The following is a 3,775-nucleotide window of genomic DNA, read 5'->3' on the forward strand; positions in this document are numbered from 1 at the left end:
CAGGGATGGGGGCCACATGCCAAGGACGCCAGGGCCCCGGGAGCTGGACAAGGCAAGGGGGGGAGGCCTGCGGACCCCTGGCTTTGGGCTCTGGCCTCCGCCACGAGTAAATACACTTATGTCGTCCCAGGCTCTGTCACAGCAGCCCCGGGAAAGCAGCACTTCCACTACCCTCAAATGTCAATATTCTGCGCAGCTGGAACCTGCCGCGTAGGGGGGAAACTGGCCTCTTTCCCAAGCCCGCGCCCCGTGGGCGCCCGCAGTGGGGGTGTAGCTACCACAGGTCTGAGGGGCCCTAGCTGACGGGGCGAAGCATTTAAAAACGACGCACCCAAGACACTAAGTCACGCCACAAAATCTTCCGCAACTTTGGGTGTGTGGAAAATTTTAAACACAAGTAGAGAGATTGGTAGAGTAAGCCCTCGGCCTCATTACGCTGAGTCACCAGCACCCCGCTTCATGGACACCTTCCTCCTTCCACCCACCCACCGGAGGTTATCTGGAGGCACGTGCTAGACATCTTACATTTCATTCACAGATGGACGAATTTCAATGTTTCACTGAAGAGGACTTCTAAAACTTACACGCCATTTTACACCAAAGCCAAACCAACCAAGCCACCCTCAATGCCACCCAAACGGGCTGCTCCAAGCGCTCACGTCTCAGAACAGCCTGTTCAGATAGGATCCAAACACGGCCTCCATGTCACACTGTCTGGGGCCTCCTTCCCCGCGTGTGTGATGTGAGGCCAGCTCCTCCTGCTCTTACCATCCCGAGGCTCGGACTTCTCTCAGCTGGCCTCAGTTTCCCCCAAGGTCCTTCCGCCCAGGACTCCATAGTCCTCAGAGCCGCTGGGATGTGGGCATTTCTGGGACTTTTCCTGCTCTCGAGGAGCTTGACGGTGTGGAGGGTCGTGATCAGCTCAGCTGTAGATCTCCTCACGGGGCTGCCCTGGCCCCAGGGGACGTCTTGGGTCCGGGCAGGGAGATGGGCTTCAGAGGGAGCTGCGGAGGGAGGGGCATCGTCACCCCATCACTTGTGGGTTGAGCCACGCACATGACTCACGGCGGCGGACGCTGGCCTCGGCGCTGTGTCGTCTTCTCCGTTGGAAAGTTCCTCTCCCCCTTTGCACGATGCCCTGTGTGGGAGGTCACCGTGTGTGGCCCTCGCAGACGGCCCCGCCTAGCCCGTTTCCGTCCATCGGGGCAGTCCCGCTGCATTTCCTGGAGCCTCTTGACAACACTTCCAGTATTTATCTGAAAAGAGGCACTTCTGTATTTCATTTAACTTTTTATTTTGAAATAATTAGGGATGGTCAGGTATTTTCAAAAACAGTGCAAAGGTCTCGTGTGACGTTCTCTGATGGAAACGTGCTATGGGAACGTGGGACAGAGCAAACCCAAGATGTGCAAATTGGTACAAGCCACGGAATCTGCACAGACATCAGCTGCTTATCCTGCCGTGTGTCTGTGTGCGTGTGTGCTGCAAAACCCATTTTTTCCAGGCCTCCATTTTTCTTTGAGAAATCAGCTATCATATTTCATTAATATCCCTTCCCACCCCTACTCCTCCCACGTGCAGTTTAAATTTTCTCTTTGGTGCCCAGGGTTTGACTGTGATGAATCTGTATGTTCAATTCCCAGTGGCGTCACCCGTGCCTGGAATTTTCCTTGTGAGGTTGCTAGCTACACATTTAGTGCTTTTGTAGTAGGTTAAGAGGCTATTCAGATGACCTACTTCTTGAATCAGCTTAGATATTTTATTCAGGATTTGCCCGCTTCACCAAAGGGGTCAAATCTGTTAACACAACGTTGACAACCTTCCCTCATCAGCCTTTCAAATGCCTGTGGTGTCTATAGTTACTCATTTCTCTCCTTCCTGACCTTGGTCATTTGTGTCTTTTCTGTACTTTTTCTGTGGTAAATGGCTAGATTGTGATCACTTTTATTGTCACAAATATTCAGCTTTTAGCTGCACTGATTTCATGTGCTTTCTGTTTCATCGTTGCTGCTTTACTATATTATTATTACCATTATTACCCTCCTGCTCTCTTAAGGTGGAAACTCAAGCCATTGATCTGTGACTTCTTCAGTGTAGCTGTATCTGTGCTGCTGTGCCAGCACCTCGCATTTTGATAGGCAGTGTTCCATTTTCATTTAATTCAGAATACTTTCCATTTCCTTTTTAATGTCCTCTTTGACCCACTGGTCAGCAGTGTTACTTTGTTTTTCCATTTGAATTTTCGGTATTTAAGCCAGCTGTGTTTCTTAATTAGGCTGCCACAAAAACCAATTCTTTGTAAAATATAAATTATATAAAAACCGAATTCTTAAGCTGAGGTAAAGAGCAGACATGACAGAGGCTTTACTGAGGCAGGATGGAGGAATGAAGGGAAATGTCAGGCGTTGTTCTCGTCATGCACGTTTGACAAATCCAGAGACGTCAAATAGGTAGTCATGTGTCTGATCGGATGCTCAGGAGAGCTCAGGAGAGAGTTCTGGCTAGAAAAGACCCCCTAGCAGTGGTTAGCAGCTGGGATGAGCCTGGGTGAGGTCACCAGAGGACAAAGTACAGGCAGTGTGAAATGTGGGCACTGCAATGCTCAGAGATCAGGGGAAAGGTCAGAAAAGGCCAGTGGTGGGGACAGCAGTGGCTACTGCTTAGGTGGATGTGACGCTCACGCTGACAGCTCCCAGGCTGTAAGCATAAAGATTTATTTTTCTTTATGTATCAAGAGCTGGGGGGCAGGCCGTACGCGCAGGGTGGGGTGGGGTGAGGACTCACCAGAGACAGTGGGGAGCAGGACAGGCAGATCCGCTGAGAGCCCTGCTGAGGGGAGCGGCAGGAAGACAGGAGGGGTCTCTGCGCCTGCGGGTCACTCCCTGGCCAGGGGTGGGCTCAGGCTGCAGTGGCTGTGGACAGCTTGTTAGTGCTGAGACTTGGGTCCCAGCGCCACCAGGGAGGCCCAGGCTGTGAGTTTAACAGTCAGTAAGGACAAACCACTCCTTCCACAACACCAACACCCATGTCCTCGCAGAGATGGTCCTATGGGCGCTGAAGTTGGGGCTTCTGCGGTTTTTGTTATGGGTGATACGAGGCTGGCTGGTGGTGGTGGTCACCCACTGGTGGCCAGGGAAGGGCCATGTGCAGGCGCCCGGCGGAAGGAGGATGCGCAGGGAAGCTGGGCGTCTTGGCGGGGTGTCAGTGAGCCCTGCACCCGCGGGCACCGGCTGCCCTTGTCCCTGGCATTGCTTGCTTTGCCGCGATGGGGATCAGTATTTACTGAGGGCACAAGACCATCGGCTCAGCTTGCCCAGCTTCAGCCAGACGTGCTGTCCCACCTCAGGGAAGACGGGTGCTGGTAGTGTCCTTCCCGCAGCGGCCCTCAAGGCGGCGGCTCAGGTCCGACTGGTCCCCTGGGTTGGAGCTGTGTGCAGGCGCCCGCTCGCCTCCGGCATCTGCAGCCCTACATGGTGCCCTTCAGGGGCTCCGCCTGTCGTCTTCCGCGCGTCCGCTCCCGGGGCCGGATGAAGCGTTCGGTCCCCTCCTGGTTGTGACAGTGTGTGGCGGCGCCGTGTATGAAGGTGCCGCCCGACGTGGGCTTCCAGTTACCTGCTGTGCTGTTTACTTCGCCCTGAATTCTTTGCTAACAGCTGTTCCTTCCTTGTTAACTGCTCGTTCATGTGGTTTCTGTTAAGCTTTCTATTTTCAAATAAAAGCCAAATTTGCTTTGATTGCCATGGAGGAAAAATTAACGCCACAGATCTTTAGGAAT

The sequence above is a fragment of the Condylura cristata genome, unplaced genomic scaffold (genome assembly GCF_000260355.1).
Source record: "Condylura cristata isolate star-nosed mole 26May11 unplaced genomic scaffold, ConCri1.0 scaffold00042, whole genome shotgun sequence".
In the NCBI taxonomy this organism is placed as follows: Eukaryota; Metazoa; Chordata; class Mammalia; order Eulipotyphla; family Talpidae; genus Condylura; species Condylura cristata.